The 22,847-nt window shown below is 33.6% G+C and overlaps 2 long non-coding RNA genes across 2 annotated transcripts; one reads left to right on the plus strand and one right to left on the minus strand.

Annotated features, from left to right (window-relative positions):
* Positions 1–1,167: 1,167 nt before the first annotated feature.
* Positions 1,168–2,856, plus strand: LOC125655492 (uncharacterized). Its single transcript, XR_007362766.2, has 2 exons — positions 1,168–1,569; positions 2,274–2,856. It is a non-coding gene; the product is annotated as an uncharacterized LOC125655492 (long non-coding RNA).
* LOC130047968 (uncharacterized) lies at positions 2,237–5,102 on the minus strand. Its single transcript, XR_008796793.1, has 2 exons — positions 4,732–5,102; positions 2,237–2,630 (listed from the first exon to the last, which is right to left on the minus strand). It is a non-coding gene; the product is annotated as an uncharacterized LOC130047968 (long non-coding RNA).
* Positions 5,103–22,847: the final 17,745 nt, after the last annotated feature.

The raw sequence follows: 22,847 nt of genomic DNA on the forward strand, positions 1-22,847 counted from the left end.
TTTGCCACATTTAGCACCTTCAGTTCATTATTAAATGTTCATTATCAGATAATAAGAAAGGAAAAATCATTAACTTGTTTATATATCAATTATTATATGATAGTTCACTTACTTCTTGCTTTGACAATGATCTGGAGTGAAAGGAAGCCAACCATAATTCTGTCATCATTACATGTAATATGTAGTATACTAAACCAAATGATCATCAAGCTTATTTCATCGAAATAAGAAATCTCTCTTTTTAAAAATCAAAATGATATTTTACAATAAATATGATAAAAGGAATAACAATTTTATAATTATTATCAAAATCTCATAGAAAATATAAAGTTTGCATATATATATATATATATATATATATATATATATATATATATATATATATATCCAATTTTTTTTAAAAGTAGAAGATATTAAAAGAAATAAAATAGACAGTACACAAAGTTAAAATTTTAACGCTAGCGCTTTCAAATTTTAACTTTGTGTACTCTTTATTTTATTTATTTTCATATATCTGTATAATGACTTTCTGACCGTCAATTTTACAATATTTCAAATATGTTCTAACACAGAGGTGCCAAGTAAAGTAGTAGTTAGGAGAAACCAAGTGTATTTTAGGATTCAGCGAAATTGTGTTATTTGTACACATGTATATTGTAGATATGACTCGTATATACCAGAAAAAGGAAGTTAATCTTAAAATGATATCATCGGTGCGTGGTACAAACTGTCGCACGACTCTCATGAATACATTGATCAAAAGATTACAAATGTAATATGCGCTTAATTCAAATTTTTAACAGGGGTTAAGGATATGTTCTCTTGCCCAAAGGGGAAGGTTGGTTTAAATGGGACATTTTAATGCATTTTTGACTATGCAAAGAACCAGAGCCACGAATAGCCAAAAATGGCCCTTAGTCAGAACATGATATTATTCTCGGGGACAGAAACCAAGAATATCTATTTTTCAAATATGTTATCCTTTTTCCGATATCTTTTCATTTTTTTTAGTTATTGACCTTCAAAGTACCCATTGTTTTGGCCAGATTGTTATCGACGTCGCAATTTTGCAACGTAACGTCACAATTTTACAACGTTTCATGTACTTTTACGTGAAAGTTCTCTAGGTATAAAAGTGAAACAAAAACACTGTTCAGTGCAATTTAATAGCCGTGTTTCGAGTTCCTCCGGAACACCCGGGATTTTTCGTATTTAGCCACGCCGGTCACGTGATATGAGCAAAATGTTCCACAGGGGTACTTCCGGTTAATTTTGTTTACACTGGTAACAAAATTGTTTTTGACAAAATATAGATTTTGCGGCACAAACTGTCGCAAATCAGATAAAGGATAGCAAGGGATATATATTTACTTGGGAAGATGTCAAAGTTTGCCTTTTCCCAAACCCGGGAAAAGCGTTCACGCAGAGGAAACGGTGGCGTCATTTGTGTAGAAAACCACGAGCAGCCGAAATTGAGTGCGAATATTACATTCCGTGAAAGCTGAACCAACAAAGAAACATCATTGTTCTAGCCAGTTTCCTTATATTAACTTTTAGGAAAACCAAGAGGTTTGTACTGACTCTTAAAAATATAATATAGACTGTGCAAAATCTTGTAAATCTTAAGAATAGGTATACTTGTACCCTCATCTACATCTGAGCAGTGTATGTATTTTACAACGGTGTTCATGTGACATTAAATAGAGAATTTCAATTATGAACTTATGGTTCAGGCTCATAAAAATTACGAAGCAATTTCACAAGGGATGAGAGGGGGGGGGGGGTATATATATCTGCCAATTAAATAAAATATGAGAACACCAGATAATATATCCCTACGGATCTATACTAGGATTTGCATGATCATTTATTCAAGCTCCATACCGATGGTTCATTCACTGCAAAATTTTGAATTATATCAAAGAACATTGATCTTTTCTCCAACTTTTAATACCAATCAAGCACAGGCAATATGCATCGCTTGGGGTACTCTTTAATAGTAAATTCGAACACAAGTGATGCATATTGCCTGTGCAATCAAGGTACTTTGCATGTACATGTACATCAGATATGTACATTTCCACTCAAACCACTTATATACAAGAATGGAACCAGCTGAACATGAGCCAGGTTATATATTATGTATTTGCTCTCCTACCCCTTTGATTCAGTACTGTGTAAGGAAATATACTATTGAGTATATATATATTTTAAAAAGAATAACAAAGAACAACAATTTTCATTCATATTTCATTCAACATATATATACACAGGTTGATAACAATGGCTGATCTGCATATAATGACTGCTAGTTATTGGCTGGTATGCAGTGAAAGGGAGCTAAAAAGGAGTAAAAAGTTCATATCAGCCAGGTGAGAATTAATTTCTTTTTTGTGTGTTATACATATGTAATTCTTTTCTTTTGCTGCTTCAAATCTTGTGTATTTGAAAATTTTCAGTCTAATATTTTGGCAATGTTATAGGTAGTGTGGCTTAAATAAACCAGTGTTAAGGAATATCCAGTAATGGCATGACATCATGAGAGTTTGGCATACCGACATTCAGATGATTAATGATGAAACTGAAGACCTCAAGTGAAAGGCATGGAAAATGATCCTGTTCCCATATACCTGAAAAAGAGGAGGGATGCCACAATATTGATAATAGACTTTTGTCAATTTGAGAAGCAAAGATGTAAAAAAAAAAAAAAAAAAAAAAAAAAAATAATAATAATAATAATGCTGAAATTATAATTCATGTATTTGTTAAAAATACTGTTCACTGTACATACATGTATATTTTTTTTAAACTTATTTGGAAATACATGAAGTAATTCATATTAAAACTGTGAATGTATGAGTTTTCATGATTTTATTTATATTTAAGTCAATTCACCTTTTTTAAACTTTTGATGCATATGACGGATTTCCTCTGCATTGCTATATCTATCAGGCCCAGCACAATCTCTATATTTAGCTATATAGTTTTATAAAGCTATTTCAAACAGCTTCTTTAAGCTAGTTTCGATTAAATTTCTCAAGTGCAATGACACATAACAATATACATGTACTTTGAACTAACCACAACACTATTCTAGGTATAGATCATATGTCATTTTAAGAATTTTCATGAAAAGAGAATTTCTTTTGTATTGATAACTGTCCACTACCTTGTGTGTGTCGAAGCTTTGATAAGTATATGATGACTTTACAATGTGGAATCTGTAACAACTTAATAATCCTAAACATTTGACAATTTTGAATCAAAATTCTTCCTAAGGTACAGAGTTTAAGAAGCTTTTTTTGTTTACAGTGTGTTGTTTCAAGTACAAGGATGAAATATTTTCACTTAGAAATTCAATTTTTATGCTTTAAAAATATATTTGATAGAAGATTTGAAATAGTTATATCAAGCAATTTCAATTAGCTTTAAAAAGCTATATAGCTTGATTAGCATATTTATAAAGCTAATTATACTAGAGATTGTGCTGGACCAGTCTATGAGCACATAATTGAAATTATGTTGCTGAAAGGAATAATATTACCTTAATCATGATCAGATATATATTTTGTTCAGTGATATAAATATGAGCAGTAATCACAAATACCTACTGGATTGTGAAAAGTCAATAAAATGACTACAACAATAAATAGTCATGCTAAGAATTCTTCCAATTACATGAGTATATCAGTGGAAGTCAAACTCCAAAGACTTAATTTGTAACACAAGTATTAGTTTAAATAATTATTTTCAAATTATACAGCATATTGACTATACCCAAGTAGATAATTTTATCCTCACCCACATATGGCTATATCATTGCACTTAGAAACCCAGTCTAATTCAATCTAAACTAGCTTTAAATAATAAAGCCATTTCAAATACCTATAATATTATAGCTAATCTATTACTTTTCACTGTGTATTGTCATTATCTAAATTTTATATCAATAATTATCAGGTCCAGTCCAAAGACTCTTTCTACCTATGTAGCTACTTATAGCTACCTAGGTATTTAAACCTTCTCCAGGTAGCTATTTTTACCTACGTTTTCCTTTACTTGCATTTCGTGGCCAAACGCAGGAACGGCGCAACATGGCGTGTACCAAATTTCTTGATTCACTAATACTGACAATGAATACCACAAAAATATTGGACAAAAAATGATTACTTTCAAATTTGCATCAATAACTGCACCCACTTCCATTCTCTAGGAACTTAGGATCAAAGATACATGATAAGAAGTCTAGAATGTTTTACAAATCTTTATTAATTTTAAAGTTAACATTCATGCACTCTTACATTAAAAGTTTTTGAGTTGATTTTTCATGCAATTTCCTCTACATTTTCCACCCTCGTAAAGTATTTAAATTTACACTCCGAATTTTGTCATGCACGTGCACAACATGATACATAAAACGACTGACCTGTTTAAAAGATGTGCCTTAATTATTATTTATATCTTTAAAAACATGTAAAAGTAGCTACTTTAAGTAGCTTTAAATACCTAGGTAGCTATTAATAGCTACGTAGGTAGAAATAGTCTTTGGAATGGACCTGGTTATATATGTTACATGTTTATGCCCATTTTGGCCCTGATTTGGTAACGTAAATTCTATTTCACATAGGCCCTAGACTGTACTGGACCCGAGTGGACCTAATGCCTGCTTTATGAAGCAGTGCACATTGTGTTTTGTATATATATAAAATGTCGTCATAATTTTCATTTTACCTGTTTGACAGGTTTCAGTGAGTCTAATACGTTCTTTTCCTTTACCCCTCCGGTTACTAGACAGCTGGGCCTTGTGTGAGTTACACGACATGCATCGTCTTCTTCTGTTCTTGACGAAGTCTTTCGTTGTATTTCGTAGATCAATAGTAGCTTATCAAACGCTCATAAACAAATATGTACCGCATACACCCCAAACTATTAAATGTGTATTTCAATTTCATGATGATCGACAAAATTAACCCTAGGCCTAATACACGAAGTGTCGACTGTTGGTAAACAGCGATAAACCGGAAGTAACCCTGTGGAACATTTTTGACGCGGCGTGACTAAACACAGAATAAACACTGTGTTCCGGAGTAACTCGAAACACGGCTATTATGATATTGTAAATATTTAAATCTGTCTATGTTAATTCTATATTAAAACACACACCTATATAGTATAATTGTACATCTCTTTCTCCTCTCTCTGTTTGTCTCCTTCCCTCTCTTTATATTTTTTAAAATTTTATATATGAAACCATTCAACAGTTTTAAAGTAATATTAATTCAGTACCTCTTTACTTAGCTTTGTTATTTATGTATGACATGAAGATAAACCCAATCCCAGTATTTTCATTTATTGCACATACCGATATTTGGGGGGGGGGGGTCTTAAAATGTACACGAAAACACGGTGGATCCAACCGTTGACTTACGAATAAGATCTATTGACCTATGTGTGTGCGTTTCAATATTACATGTAGTTTATGTTGCATATTGATCACTTCTTTTAACAATCTTTTATAAGTTTGCGGATTTTTATTTTTATTATTTATTGGGGGGGGGGGGGGGTGTTATTATTATCCCGCATGTACATGTAATCACGCCAATAACAGTAATATCCAGGCTTCGGACAGCGGCGTTATTTCAGACGCACTTTGCTACATGTACAACTTTGGACAGTGAGTAAACATTTTAATCCTATGTTTCACACTTTTATTTGTGTTTTGCTATATAGGGAGTTACGTTTATGATGTGTGTGTGTGGGGGGGGGGGGGGGGGGATAGGGAAACTGTTACAAAAGTAGCCGTACATGTACAGAATAACACATGAACATTGAGTTTAGCCATATGGATATAATTTATTTTACATTAGGCTAAGAAAATGTTCACGTAAAATATGTTCCATTTATCTAATTTCATTAGTTTACTATCGGGATCATTTATTACAATAATATCTAGACCTGTGTGTATTTCAAAATGCCTTAATTATTATCATTAACTCCATAACATCTATGAAACGAATTAATTAATTAAAAAGTCTTATTCTGATACTGCTACATATAATAGAACCAAACTCCCTCCTCGCATATATTTGGTTAGTGTGCAAACAAAATTAAGCGGATGTTATTTTCACATAAATAGAAACAAGAATTTTATCAATCAAGGGGTTAACACCATAAAATTTGCTTATCTTAACACTTTCACATTTCTTCCTGTCATTAGGTTTAGTTCTTATCTTACATAAAATGCATGAGGGAAACCTTTTTCCGTTATCAGACACTTCCTAAGCAGGACAGTGGTTTAATAATGTGTTCAGTTCTTCCTTCTGTAATGCTTAGTAATATTTTACTTAATTATGTAGGATAATATATTTAAAAAATAAATACATAAACTTTTACTTCAGGAACGAGTGTGATTCATATGTTCACCTCTACTTTAATCAGTATTAATGATATCGTCTTCTTTTTTCCATTTGTCTTTTTTATTTTGTTCTAAGATTTGTGGTTTTGAATATTTGCTGTTAAGACTGAATTTTTCATGATAAATATAATTGAAACAATGAAATATACACTATTTTCGTTAACATTCTTTTTACATTATTTTTTTTTTCATTTTCGAATTATTCATTATTATTATCCCTTTTTATTAACTGCCTTGTATTTTTGCTAATTAGATCAAATGTAATTCTGTTTGTCAATGAATTTCATTTAAAAGTAAAACAAGATCCATATTGCTAGATATATTTTTCGTATTCATATTTGTATGTATTTCTATATATTGATTTCTGACGGATGAAATATGCAATGGACCGGAATAGCTGTGTGTCGAAATATTACGGTACCCGATAACGTATGTCCAAATCGGTTGTAACACGTAAACAACGGAACGAATGTTGTAGATCTGTAGCTCTGAGACTTGTAGCCTACAGTCTATTCTTTATATTGTTATGTGTACGCCTAAAAAAATTTCTGGTACCCATATATTATACTATAACTTTAGAAATCATTAAACAATACGGGATAGGCCAATATATCTTCGCATCAAAGTAGCCTATCGAGTTGGGCACCCCTCGGTCCCCCAAGTCTTTATATGTACTGCGACAGCGATTTCAACATGCTCATCAGTGCCAAGAAAACTGAATGCACGGAGATGAAACATGTGAAGCTAGATATTTATTAAATTCAACGGCCTTCAGATAATTAAAATATATATATAATGTGATAACGTATAACGAAAAGGTGCTGCGCAGACGATGGGTGGATCTCGATTGTATCTGGAGTGGATTGGAGGACTTAGCTTCGTAATTGGTTGATCAAATAACTAAAACTGTTAACTAGTGCAAGGTTTTTGTAACTATCCCTAACATGGTTACATATATATTCAAGTTCATAAATTGAGCATATAATCTATTTGAAATTTTGGGGGCAAAATCGATTGATGTACATAGCCCGATTCCGACGATGGCGCGGATCCGGTTTTATTTCAATAATATTGTTTGAAATAATCCTATTTTATTAACTTTGAATAATTACTGGTTTCGTAAAAAGACAATGGAACAATCCCCAACTAAATTTTTAAATATTACGATTTGTATTAAACCTATAGTTTGGAAAAGTATTCGGATTCCGTGCATGGAATGTGAAATTCCGGTTATTTGCAGAACATAAAAAGTAAAAATTCACTTATCCCCCAGGCCTCGATCCAAAAAAACTCTTAACTTCTGTGCAGTATGTAATATACTGATTTACAATTCATTAAGATTTATTGGATCGATGCCCGGGGGTTATACAATTTTTTGGTGCATATTGTTGGAAATTATCAGCTTTTACAAAAATAACACAACTGTTATGGGTTCTGCATGTTATACTTTCTATATGCGTGAATTTTCGCGGAAAAACACACTGGATTGATAAAGAAGAAGGTCTAAGCTATTTCATACCATGATGAAATATTGGAATGAAGATACTTTATTTTACTCAAAATCACAGGGCCATATTTGGGTATTCGTGGCTCTTGTTCTTTCAAAAGGAATGATTTAATATGGTGCATGTCAATGCATGTTCGAAAGAAATTTTTGTTCCTCCCCCGGGAAAATGTTGAAAAAAAAAGATTTAAAATGGGACATTTTAATGCATTATTGACCGAATTTCTTGCTCCTTCTTCCTTTCATTTATAGTCACCACATGCTTTATATCTTTGGTTGTGGTTAAAAGAAATAAGAAGACCTAGGGGAGGGGACTCACCCCCACCCCCTCTAAATCCGCAACTGCATAGATATGTAGACTTCTTTATATTTTGAATTAAGGTATGCCATGTATAATGAAAGGATAATGAAGAATTTTGAAGGATTTAGATCAACATAAATGTTTATTGTCAAATAATGATGAAAGTGTAGCAGATGAAATTCACATGACTGGTGAATGATTCGAAGCTGACATTTTTGCACTTAAGACTTTTTAGAAGAGTTGTCTGCCCTTTGTATAAATAAGAAAATCTAATTTTCTAAAAATGTGTGTGGTCAATGATTAATTTTATTTCATATTTTCATTAAGAGAAAGTGTATGTAACTTTCTACCAAGAGATTTGTATGAAACTATAACTTCTTTTTAAAATATTGTAATAAAACAAGCTTCATATTTTGTCAGAACTGACTAGGGTATGGTCTGTAAAAGTTGCACAAGGTGCAAATGGGTGGCGGTTTGATTTGAACTAGATAATTTATGTGTAGTTTCAGAATTCGGGAGAGAAAAAATGGGGAAAATAATTATTTTGAATTAACTATGAGCGTCGGTGTCTGGGGTCGCTCATCAGAATGACCGTTTCATATTTTGTCACAACTGACTAGGGTATGGTCTGTAAAAGTTGCACAAGGTGCAAATGGGTGGCGGTTTGATTTGAACTAGATAATTTAAGTGTAGTTTCAGAATTCGGGAGAGAAAAAATGGGGAAAATAATTATTTTGAATTAATTATGAGCGTCGGTGTCTGGGGTCGCTCTTCAGAATGACCGTTTCATATTTTGTCAGAACTGACTAGGGTATGGTCTGTAAAAGTTGCACAAGGTGCAAATGGGTGGCGGTTTGATTTGAACTAGATAATTTAAGTGTAGTTTCAAAATTCGGGAGAGAAAAAATGGGGAAAATAATTATTTTGAATTAATTATGAGCGTCGGTGTCTGGGGTCGCTCATCAGAATGACCGTTTCATATTTTGTCAGAACTGACTAGGGTATGGTCTGTAAAAATTGCACAAGGTGCAAATGGGTGGCGGTTTGATTTGAACTAGATAATTTAAGTGTAGTTTCAGAATTCGGGAGAGAAAAAATGGGGAAAATAATTATTTTGAATTAATTATGAGCGTCGGTGTCTGGGGTCGCTCTTCAAAATGACCGTTTCATATTTTGTCAGAACTGACTAGGGTATGGTCTGTAAAAGTTGCACAAGGTGCAAATGGGTGGCGGTTTGATTTGAACTAGATAATTTAAGTGTAGTTTCAGAATTCGGGAGAGAAAAAATGGGGAAAATAATTATTTTGAATTAACTATGAGCGTCGGTGTCTGGGGTCGCTCATCAGAATGACCGTTTCATATTTTGTCACAACTGACTAGGGTATGGTCTGTAAAAATTGCACAAGGTGCAAATGGGTGGCGGTTTGATTTGAACTAGATAATTTAAGTGTAGTTTCAGAATTCGGGAGAGAAAAAATGGGGAAAATAATTATTTTGAATTAATTATGAGCGTCGGTGTCTGGGGTCGCTCTTCAAAATGACCGTTTCATATTTTGTCACAACTGACTAGGGTATGGTCTGTAAAAGTTGCACAAGGTGCAAATGGGTGGCGGTTTGATTTGAACTAGATAATTTAAGTGTAGTTTCAGAATTCGGGAGAGAAAAAATGGGGAAAATAATTATTTTGAATTAACTATGAGCGTCGGTGTCTGGGGTCGCTCATCAGAATGACCGTTTCATATTTTGTCACAACTGACTAGGGTATGGTCTGTAAAAGTTGCACAAGGTGCAAATGGGTGGGGTTTGATTTGAACTAGATAATTTAAGTGTAGTTTCAGAATTCGGGAGAGAAAAAATGGGGAAAATAATTATTTTGAATTAATTATGAGCGTCGGTGTCTGGGGTCGCTCATCAGAATGACCGTTTCATATTTTGTCACAACTGACTAGGGTATGGTCTGTAAAAGTTGCACAAGGTGCAAATGGGTGGCGGTTTGATTTGAACTAGATAATTTAAGTGTAGTTTCAGAATTCGGGAGAGAAAAAATGGGGAAAATAATTATTTTGAATTAATTATGAGCGTCGGTGTCTGGGGTCGCTCTTCAAAATGACCGTTTCATATTTTGTCACAACTGACTAGGGTATGGTCTGTAAAAGTTGCACAAGGTGCAAATGGGTGGCGGTTTGATTTGAACTAGATAATTTAAGTGTAGTTTCAGAATTCGGGAGAGAAAAAATGGGGAAAATAATTATTTTGAATTAATTATGAACGTCGGTGTCTGGGGTCGCTCTTCAAAATGACCGTTTCATATTTTGTCACAACTGACTAGGGTATGGTCTGTAAAAGTTGCACAAGGTGCAAATGGGTGGCGGTTTGATTTGAACTAGATAATTTAAGTGTAGTTTCAGAATTCGGGAGAGAAAAAATGGGGAAAATAATTATTTTGAATTAATTATGAGCGTCGGTGTCTGCGGTCGCTCTTCAAAATGACCGTTTCATATTTTGTCAGAACTGACTAGGGTATGGTCTGTAAAAGTTGCACAAGGTGCAAATGGGTGGCGGTTTGATTTGAACTAGATAATTTAAGTATATGAAAGGTTTTCAGACAAAACACAGACGGACACCAATCTCTCTTCAATCAGAATAACTCACAAGTCTTTGACTTTATGGAACTAAAAACTTTCAACAATAAAATGTTGATTAGTCCATGCATATGATTGACAGCACAATAAAATAATTGTGGTATATTTCATATTACAGGTGAAAGAATGCGATAGATGTCAGCGATCTGCCAATGCTGCCCCATCAACAGCCCCTCCTCTGCAAGTTATACCAGTGGCTACAGATGTGTGGAACAAGATAGGTATGGATGTATGCAACATCAAAGAGTCACAAGATGGTTATAAACATGTAATTACTATTACAGATTACTTCTCTAAATGGGTGGAAGCTGTAGCTGTGCAAGATAAAACTGCAAACACCATAGCTGCCTTCCTCCTCAAAACCATTCTGCGACATGGTGCCCCACGCATACTGGTGACAGACAATGGCTCAGAATTCAAAAATCACATCGTTCAGGAGCTCACCAGTACCTATGGAATCCAACACATCTTCACAACACCATACCACCCCCAAGCCAACGGCCTTGATGAAAGGACCAACCAGACGCTGAAGCAGAGTCTGAGAAAAGTTATGCATGATAATGAAGGTGACTGGCCAAAATACATCGACCATGTCGTTTCAGCCATCAATATGACCACTCAGTCGTCCACCGGCTACTCACCAGTCTATTTACGGGAGCTACGGACACCTAGGATGGGGCTTCAAAACGAAATTGAACCCTCAACAGAGGTAAGCTTTGCTGAAATTACCGATAATCGAATTAAGCACTCCATTGAATGCAGAAATAAAAATTTTCAGGAAGCCGAGGACAACATTTCCCGTGCCCAGGAGAAGCAGAAGACAGACTATGACAAGCGTCATAATATCATTCGGCACACCTTCCAAGTCAATGATAACGTTCTTCTACAGAACCTGAAGCGGAAGACAAAAAAGGGCCATAAGGAGGAGGAAAAATGGCTGGGTCCATACACCATCACTAAAATCAATAAATATGGTGTTTTTACCCTTCTTTCCTTCGATGGGAAGCAAATCAAAAGGCATGGTGCACAACTAAAACCTTATATTTCAGGGGAGACCACTGAGAGCAGTCCACATGCAACCTCTTCATTGCAGGGACCAGCACTGGTGAACAGTGGAAGCAGTTTGACGACACCAACTTACTAAGAAAATTTAAGGACTTTATTTTTCATTTGGGTTTAAATTTTTATTCAAAATTATGGCTCATTTGAGGATACCTCCACGTGGTATGAGCTGGGCAATGATGTCACAAAATTACCTTCTTTCTTAGTCTTATTAAAAGAAGTGACATTAGCAGACATCCTCGTATTGTAAATATATATCTGTATCTAGTTTAAAAAGAACGCACTTTCACATTATGACCCCTGGTCTACTTTTTTGGGGATTGACAATGTTATGGTTTTGGCAATTATTTAATTAAGGAAATCAGAGGTCATGATTTGAAAAAGCTTGAATCTACAATACCTGAGAATGATTCCATATTAATAAGACTGATCACTGTTTGTAAACAAATTTCTTCATTCCTCCTATCTAAAACTAAATTGCCCATTGCCAATTGTGTTCCTCACTTACCCGTGAAGGGTTAAGATTTGAGCAAACTGCTTCACTACTTGAAGATGCTTACATATAACTATGAATAATCATGACTTTGCTGTTCTTGAGAAAAAGATTTTTACAGTTTCTTCCTATGTATTTGTATGTAAAACTTTGATCCCCTATTGTGTCCCATTCAACACCCGGGGGCCATGATTTGAGCAAACTTGAATCTGCAACTATGTCAGGAAGCTTTCATGTAAATCTCTGCTTTTCTAGCTCAGTGGTTCTTGAGAAGAAGATTCTTAAAGATTTATTCTATATATTTGTATGTAAAACTTTGACCCCCTACTGTGGTCCCATTCAACACCCGGGGGCCATGATTTGAACAAATTTGAGTCTGCAATATGCCAGGAAGCTTCAATGTAAATTTTAGCTTTTTTGGCCCAGTGGTTCTCGAAGATTTTTAAATGAAACCCACCCTATTTTTGCATTTTTATGATTATCTCCCCTTTGAAAGGCTCATGGCCCTTCATTTGAACAAACTTGAAAGTCCTTTACCCAAGGATGCTTTGGGCCAAGTTTGGTTGAAATTGGCTTAGTGGTTCTGGAGAAGAAGTCGAAAATGTAAAAAGTTTAGACAGACAACGGACAACAGGTGATCATAAAAGTTCACTTGAGGTTTCAGCCGGTTTTGCTATTTTGATATATAGCCTATCAAACTCCAGTAAGATGAGGGTGATACCAGACAGTCAACATTAGAAAGTGAACTGTTTCAAAATTACTTGTTGATATATTACAAATATGCGTGATGCTGTTTTATAACTGACCTTTAGGATGTTTCTTAGTGTTAACCATAGACCGAGTCCATGTCAAATGGCACTGGTCTATAACAATTGTAATTGGGATATAACAAAATGTGTATGTTAATTTTCTTAGTTTAAAGCAATTGAGTTATCCCACAAGTCAACGTCTGATAAACGTTATGAGGAAAAGAGAACACCTTTTTGGAAATGGAAAGAAAATATGCTTTATAAGTACTTTAAAAGTCAATAAAAATGTTTTAAATTTGTGTTATTTTTTTCAATGTTGCGGTCTATGCCAATTCGATGAGGTCTATGTCATCTAGTTTTGGCATAAACCCAGTCTGTACTAAGTTTTAAACGAATTTCGAAAACTGCTTTTCTGTTACTTTAACTTTAATTCAGAAAAATATACTGACAACACGTCACACCAGCATATTTCTTTTCTGTTTTACCACACCCAAACATATAAAAGATGTGGTGACTACAAATGAAGGGAAGAAATGCATTAAAATGCACCATTTTAAATCATTCTTTTTAAATGGGCTAACCTCCCCCCAAACCCCACAGTAAGGTATAGATTTGCCACTGTATTTGAGTGCAACCTGATGTTATTAAAGAACAGACGTAGCTCAAAAACTGCAAATTCACATGAAATTATGCTACTCTACAGATTACTTCGAAAAAAATGTATAATTCAAATCCAACAAAAAAATCAACAGACTGATTGAAATGGATCACAGATTAAAATGTATCACAATGAGGGAAATTGGGATGTTTTGGAGAATTGACAAATTCAATGCAGAAAGAATTAAAAGGATCAGTAAATGATGTCATAATACTTGCCCTTTGACCCCTAAATATCAAGGCTCTACCATATAGAAATTTCATGCAAATGATTATGCACATTTTTACTGTATGCTCGAGAATGTCCAATATATAGGATGTTCTCTATTCGTTTTTCACAGGGTAAATAATTCATATTTTCATTCCAAAGATAATTGATTATTGCATTAGTATGCAAGGTGAAGATAACGAACAGTATAAATTTTCTTCTGGCATGTTTTCAAAGAAATGAATTTAAACTAATTTCACGTGCTTTGAACTACGTGAAGTAAATTATTTTAATGGGATATGAACTCCACATCTCCATTCTTAACATTAATTCAACATAAATTATCCACTTTTCAAATACTGAATGTCTGATATCATCATTGAAAAACACTAGATATATCTATAGATATGATGTTTACCTAGAAATGTAAACCTGAGTCGGTCAAAAACAGGCACCTATCTTCTTAGTCAGGTTAGTGTTACATAACCATGATAAGTTTATTGGATTGGCTAGTTGTGCTCATTTAATTACAAATGAAAATTAGTCATGGGGCTTGGATTATTCTGACCACAAACTATGTCGAAAATCTGCTTTAAATTCATAATTCATAAGTAATTGCGCAAAAAATTAAAACTAAATACCTAAGCATTTCAACATCTACATAAAAATATTTCATTGACATAGCTGATGGCTTTTCGATATTAAAAAACACAATAGAGGAAATTCGAGTCACAACTTTGTTTTGAATTAAACTGGTACAGTGTGATCATGATTCGCATTTATTCATACTAGCAATTAAATCATAGACAATAAAAACAATATTATTTACTTTTTCTTTTTAAACCACTATCTTACTTTCAAGGTATTGTTATCATAATCATGATAATGATATAAATCAGTCGAGACTCGATCGCTCGAGTACAGGACGACATTGGTGGGATGCCGATCTCGATGATTCTTGCATGTAAAATGAATAATTATTAGTAAGTTTCTGTTGATATTTTTGCTAAAGGAGCTGCACTAGTTATATAATTTAATATATTAGTTAAAATGCACGTCTTCTTATTAAAATATGTGCATAAATGAAGTTCATATGCCGATCACAATTTCAGATGTAGAATTAAAAACCAAAGCATTTTCTGGTTTTTAAAACAAAATAATTCAATAATACCAATTGTTTTATTGTCTTTTGGTTTTTTTTTCATCACCGAACTTCACACTAATTGCTGATTACAACCATATAAAATGTTTACAATTACCTATGGGTCGAATTATGCGAGCGTCGAACAGCAGGGCTACCGCTATATTTAGAGCGACCCTGAGCACCAGCGACCGTGGTCACCGCTACACCGCCCAAACCCGTGTAGTGATTTTGGGGGGGTGGATTTTTAGTATTTCTGGTCGGGCTCGGAGTCCTCTGAGCCTGCACGTGATTTTCTCTCTCTCTCTTACCCGCGAACTCTAGGCAATCGGACGTGTTTTAGAAAGTGCAGCAGTGTAGTTATTGTATTTGTTAACCCCTTGTAAGTTGTTCTGTGTATTTGTGAATATATCTGTTTATAAGTGTTTTCCGGTGTTCTTTGTGTGTAGGAAATCACTTTACCCGCATTGTTCGATTTGAAACATCATGGATCCCATAGACACAGTTTGTAATGCAAGGGATATTCTTGCTAGATTTTGCAATGTTATTCTCCTATAATAGAAGAGAAAGCTACTATTTAAGACTCTTTAATGCTGTGGATTGAGTTTTAAATAGAAGGTTAGCAAATCATTTTGTAATTGAGACAAAGTCAAAACCTAAATACAAGGAGAACTAAACATGTTCAAAACCTAAACACAAAAGAGGTAAACGTGTTAAAAACCTAAACACAATAAGGGTAAACATGTTCAAAACCTAAACATAATAAGGGTTAAACATGTTCTACACCTAAATATAAAAAGAATTAAACATGTTCAAAACCTAAACACAATTAGTTAGACGTGTTCCAAACTTAAACACAAAGAGATTTAAACATGTTCAAAACCTAAACACATTGGGTTGAACATGTTCAAAACCTAAACGTAAAAAGTGTTAAATATGTTTAAAACCTAAACACAGAAAGTGTTAAACATGTTTAGATTTAGAACGCGTTCAAAACTGTACACAAGAAATGTGTTTAACTTTGTGTTTAGGATCTAAACACCATTTTTAGAGTGTAGGGAAAAAAATCCTGTTCTGAATATCTAAGCTAAATTCTAATACACAGTAAATGTATGAAAGGTGAAAATGATGAATAGTGATCAATCTCGTAACCTCTACAAAATAGAGGGTTGGGCCCCTGGATATAACAACTTAAGATATATATAATAAAATTTGTGCTGAAAACTTAAATGTCCTCAAAAGTGCCTATATTGATGAAAGGCTTTACATTATTTGATATAAGTAAAATCAACACAATATGACTAATTTGAACCCGTCCTAGAGTCAAAACCTTGGTGTTGCAAAATTTACAATTTGGTACATTCTCTTCTGCATTTTCTAAGTACGCGTTTGGTTTTTATGCTGTATCAGCAAACTTAAAGAAGTCTTTTAAATGATAAGGACAATTATCATTATAGTAATTTGGCTCCACCTTGGAATCAAACCCTTACCCCCTAAGATCATCATATTTACAATTTTGGTAACGGACTACCCTTGGGTCAGAACCCCTACCCCGGGATCATGAAATTTACAATTCGGGCAGAGGTCTTCTTGCTCTACATCACTTTGCATTTAGTCTTTCTTAAAAATATTGCAGAGATGATTTTTTTTTTTCAATATTTGCTCCGCCCCTAAGATCCCAGGGGTGACAGAGTCCTGCGATTTACAGTGTACGTCACACTTGTTCCACAGATGCTTCATACAACTCTGAAAAGAATTGTAAGGTAGTTTTCAAGAAGTTAAAATGCAATTTTCACACATTTAATGACTGACCATTTTGACCCCACCCTAATCCCAAAACCCCCTACCCCTGGGATCAGAAATTTGACATTTTTGGTAAAGAGCTACCTGATCATTCTAAATATCTATTTAGTATCAATAACATGAAAGATATTTTTAAAATGTTTTACACATAAAACTATATACCAAGTTTGGCCCAGCCCTGGGCTCAAAACCCCTATCCCGGGGATCATGTGGAAAATATTGAGTCAAAGATGTATGAAGATCTTCAGCGCAGTATAATGTGGATTAAGGAAAATAAATTAAGCTTAAACCTGTCTAAAACTCAATGTATGCTTATTGGATCGGCACAAAAATTATCAAAGTATCGAAAATTAAATTTAGTGATAAATAACCATGTCATAGAATGTGTTCAGGAGTCAAAATTACTTGGTATTATTATTGATGAAACTTTGTCCTGGAAAAGTCATATAGAATCACTTATGAACAAGATTTCCAAGAGAATTGGCATTTTAAGAAGAATAAGATATTTTATGTCAAACGATGCGCTGCTGAAGATTTTTAATACTATGATTTTTCCACATTTTACATATTGTTGTACTATATGGAGCAATCCAAGAAATGCTGAAAATGTGAATAAGCTTTTTATATTGCAAAAACGAGCTGCAAGGGTAATTCTTAACATCAGAAATTTTGAAACACCATCTAATGTCATGTTTACAGAACTTAACTGGTTGCCTCTATCAGATTACTTTGTCTATAGAAAAGTCATTTTAGTGTATAAAGTTTTACATGGTTTAATGCCAGATTATTTAAATGTTTTTAAATATGTATCAGAAGTCAGTCAGAGGCAAACTAGAAATTCTTATTCAAATATTTTGTATATACCCAGGGCAAAAACAGAATATTATAGAAGATCTTTCAGCATTTCAGGGAGCACAGTGTGGAATGCCTTGAGTCAAAACATAAGAAACTCAACGAGTGTTGCGTGTTTTAAGAGAAATTATCTTAGAGATTATCACCATACTTTTTAAGCTTCATTTTGTATTCTATTTATCTTACATTCATAATTATTTCTTAAGTTTATATGTATTCTACTTCTTTTAATCTGTGTTTATTTTACTAATATCTGTCTGTATGTATGTTATATGCAGGACCATATTGAAAACTAGCGTTATCGCTAAATATGTAATCCTGGTTAAATAAAGGTCTTATTATTATTATTATTATTATATGTAATTTACAGTTTGAGTAGTGGCCTTCATGCACTACATCACTATACGTTTCGTTTTTCTTACATATCTGCAGTTCTAGAGAAGAAGAATTTTGAAAATTTGTCAAATTTTGCCCTGCAACAAAGGCCCAAGCGTGCAGGAGTCCTGCAATTTACAATTTATGTTCGTCTTTTCCCACAGATGCTTCGTACCAGATCTTAAATGAGTGTGAGTGGTAGTTATTACGAAGTTTAAAATGCTAAATTGTTAATGTAGGACGCACGCCGCACGACGACGAACACAAACCAATTGCAATGGACCAAATGCATGTAGAAAAATATTTAAACATCCAAATATGATGCAGATATGAACGAGTCTGGGGTGTCTTTTATTTCTAGTTTACTGGGATACCATATATCTAATCAACATATGAATGTAAATGAACATTGCTAATCGTCGAAATATATTGTATATAAATGTTGAGTGGAAGGCCACAGCAAAAGATTACTCTTCTCCGTGTAGGAGCCCCCAAATGAATTCTGCTTCATCAAAATGTAAAAACGGGTCAGATAATAAGGGAGCGGGACCTGTGTTCATAGAAACCTAGCAGTCTGTTGGAAGACTTGATCACCAAAGACCACGTACACGTACCTCGGAACACCTGATCGCAAAATCAGAGCGGTGTCCAGCAAAGCAATTTTTTAAAAGGTAAATATTTCCGTGGTCTATTTTGATTGGCAGAGCAGCCATCTATGATGCTAAAAAACCTACTCTTTAAGGATCAACTCAGGGTAAGAAAAGTAAGAAAAAACTATTAGTCCGGATCAGGCCTCATCGCTGTAAACTGAGAACAGACTTAAGTCAAAATTTTGATTGCTGATAAGATTTATCTACTGGTTGATAAGAAATATTAAATGCAAACATATACTGAACATTTTATTTGCTTATGAAAATTATTTCAAAAGTTAGCTAGATTCGTTTTGACTTAAAGGTCGAGTACGGTGATTTTCCTAAAACTTGAGTTTTATACAGAAAAATGTCTTTCGTACACTTATGGATTAATTTCCATGGCAATTTTGATAAAAATCACTTGGCGTGAATTACACGGCGCTATCAAACTTTTACCTGAGCGATCGATAAATGTTTTGTGACATGAGTTATCGCTCGTAGCTTATGACGTCATCTGAGACAACTTTCGACTGCATTGAGAGGGTTTTATAGTGTTTACATGGAAAAGTCCTGTATTTATGGTACAATGCGCTGCTTTGAACTGCAATGTGAAATCGGGACAGGGATTAAATATATTTCTTTTCCCAAAAGATACTAAATTTCGAAGAATTTGGATACTGAAACTGAAAAGAGACACTGAGATTTGTGACAAGCCACGGGGATCAGTGAGTGACACTTTAATTAACGAGGATCAGGTTTCCATCATCCTGTTTGACTCCAAACAAAGTGCAAAGTGATGATTAACTGGACATCCTACAAAACAAGTGGAGGGATGTATTTTAATTATATAAAAAGTTCAACCCAAAAAGGGGGGATGCACGCAATCCACCCCTCTCTTCATCCACCACTGAATGCTTTAATGCGACATTGTATTCAATGGGTTTGCGATTGCACATAAAAATTAATGTCACCCATTACCTAGTTCGAATTGATTTTATTTCTTTTATTAAATGAAATATCTTTCGAATATTGTCGTACTCATACTATATTTATAAGGGACTCATCGTCATCATTTCATTTCTTCACTATATATATATTGAAAAAATAAAATATAGTAAAAATGGAAATGAATTTAATTTTAAAAACCCATTTTGATAAAACCTTATTTATTGCGAGGTCAGTCCAATTTCCAAAGCTTTTTTTTTCAAGTTCATTATGAAAACAAGTACAAGTTTTTCCTTTTCCTAATATGCTACATTCCTAATGTCATGAATCATTAAGGCAAAATTTCACACCTCAAAATGCTACAATTCGTTAACTTTGTGCCGTAATATATCAATTTTGCATTTGACGTGTGTTGTGAAGAAATTACATGTACTAATAGGCCTAATTTACATTTTATGATATTGTATCCACATGTAGATGTTTTTTTTTTTAAAAAGGAGGGGTACAAATAACGTTGTGTACAATAAGTTTTTTTCTTTTGTCTGTTGTTTTTTTTTCAAAAAGGCATTTTTCAGTTAAATATATATCTAGCTAAACACATTATAATTTGAATCTGATCAATCTCATACAAATAAATCCCATAATAAAAAAAAAAATACAAACGTGAGAGTCAATCTCGTTAAATACGCTCACAATCGCTACAATAGAGTATACGGCGAGTATCTATGAAATCTGATTTTGATTAGCCTCGATTGTGTAAAATACAAAGGTTATCTTTTGATAGAACATTTTTTTCCAATATTATTCCCAATTTTCTATGGACTGGCCCGGTAAATAATTTCTAAATGAGATTCCAATGAGATATTTGTCGAACATATAAATGTATATATCATATAAATATCACTATCTGATGGTTTCGAAACGGGTGTAGGTACAAACATTATAAAGGTTGAATCCCTAAACTCAAGTGTATCTACGGTATTTCATCATCACTATCCATGGTGTTGCTAAAACTGGCAATTTCTCACAGAAATTAAAACGATGATTTACAGGCGTAAACTACAATTGTCTCAGATGACGTCATAAGAGAGGGTGACAATCCCTTCATTCGTTTCTATAAACAACGATTTTGGAATAGGTATTTTGCGCATTTACCTGGATTCAAAAAAAAAAAAAATAAACACATCAATAAACTTTTCAAAACGGGTTTTAATGAATTATAAACTTCATTTTCAAATCTATCTTTATTACACTTGACCTTTAAGTCTATGTTCAGTTTACGGTATTTAGTCATTACAAAAACTTCACCCATAATCGTTGTTAACTGTCACTGAAGGCTGAGTAAATATGCTGACTGAGCCATTCTATGTACAAGTAAATCCCGTGTAAATACGAGCCATGTTTTCAAAACACAGTTCCCCTAAGTTTGTGTTGGTTTTTCGTGAATTTCGACCCCAAGGCAGGGATGGCCAACGGTACACACAATGTAATACGCCCGTGAGAAGGTAATATGCGGTGTTCTTATTATAAGGCGTTTGTTTTGTAACAGCGAACATGATTTAAAAAATACCAGGAGTTGTAGAACTTTACTTAAGGAACATGGAGTATTAGCCACCATCAAGCTGTGACGTATCGGCCATCACCAATTGCAAGCTGTGACATACTTTTGTTTTGTGACGAATGGATAAAGGAAGGTCAGCAATATGTTACCTCGTCTTGTAACGTTTCACATCTGTTTAGGGTGTCTTATTCGATATTTGGGTTAACCTATAAATCTGTGGATCATATATAGGTTTGAATCTCGAAGATTTATACTTTTTTAATGAACAATTAAATGTACTTTTGTATATTACATCAACTAAATATCATACAAATGTAATGTTTTCCTTTTATTATAAATTTCTTGGGTTTTCATACTTCCTTAAAGGGATAGTAAAGGTTATTTCGTTTTTTTAAGAATTCAAATAAGTCAAAATAACCCATGCAAGTAATTTTCTGTAAACAATATATATATATATATATATATATATATATATATATATATATATATATATATAAAATAATAATAACAATTCTATGCATTTATTTCAAAATTTAAAACGATTATGATATTTAACTTACAATGTATGTCCCCTAAACTTTTTCTTCCTGGACAAAAATTCAAATCTGCTATACAAGTTGGTTCCTAGTGTAACTTTTGACAAACATGCAGCCATTTGAAAGTTGAAAAATATCATTCATATATTTTTTAAATTATATTAGAAAGGAATACGATTTGTTGGTGAGAAAAATTTTCACCAAAATGAGCTGTACTATCCCTTTAAACCTCCCTCAACAAGACATCAATATGTTGAGAAGTGCATTCATACAATACGCACATTTTCAAGTGGTTTACAAAGGTTCTGCCTTTAAAACTGCGAGAAGAGTTTTAAAAAGGACAAACCATGCATTATATTTCCCCAACACTTACAAATTTAAGAAAATCAAAATCGTTGTCACATGCATGTCTTCAACACCCATACAAACAATTGAGAATTGTGGGGGAGTTAGCCGGTCAAATCATACACTTGCTATGTAATATTTCCTCAAAATTGACTGAGTACATGTACAAGATGTTATTTTCTCAAAATTGTAAAAAAAAAAAAAAAAAAAAAAAAAAAAAAAAAACCTTCCATATACACACATCTTCAATACCCATTCATACACTCTGTAAAATAAGAATGTCCTCACTTGAGAGTGGTAAGAAGAGTTGAATTAAGAGTCAAATTATGTACCCTCCATATGACATTACATTTCAAGTAAGGGGCAAAATTCCTGCAAGAGAAGTCGAAATGGATCAATATTGCGCCATGATCTAGAGTGATCCACAAAGCAGCTCAGTAACAAGTTTCGGCTTGATATGTGATGAAGAAAGGAAGTTAGAAACAGAAAACCCCCGAATGGACGGATGGACGTAGAGACATAGTTGTACCATAATACTAAAAACGGGCGTAAAATAACAATCTTAGGTGCAGGATTTCAAAGCCAAAATTCAGATCAACATCGGTGCTTAAATGGGGTAAATGCTA

This window comes from Ostrea edulis, chromosome 7, assembly GCF_947568905.1.
Source record: "Ostrea edulis chromosome 7, xbOstEdul1.1, whole genome shotgun sequence".
NCBI lineage: Eukaryota > Metazoa > Mollusca > Bivalvia > Ostreida > Ostreidae > Ostrea > Ostrea edulis.